Below are 285 nucleotides of genomic sequence, written 5' to 3' on the forward strand. Positions count from 1 at the left end.
CTGTGTAAGATGCCACCAAAAACAAACTGCAAATCTTGAAAGGGATACACGAGCAAAGTCTTTCATGAGAATAAGTAATGAATCTCAGACAGGATTCATATGTCATTATATTTTATGACGTTAATATAAGATTTTACGCACTGAGCAATCATGTTTTGTAAGAGCTGTGAGTGGGGGGAGTGCATGTCTATAATTATTTATTGATTACATAACCAGACAAGCTTCAGGGATGGCACTTATTGTAAATAAAAGAGATGGAGATTCAGTCAGGCGCTTAATTACTTT

This window comes from Penaeus monodon, chromosome 22 (genome assembly GCF_015228065.2).
Source record: "Penaeus monodon isolate SGIC_2016 chromosome 22, NSTDA_Pmon_1, whole genome shotgun sequence".
NCBI classification, from domain to species: Eukaryota; Metazoa; Arthropoda; class Malacostraca; order Decapoda; family Penaeidae; genus Penaeus; species Penaeus monodon.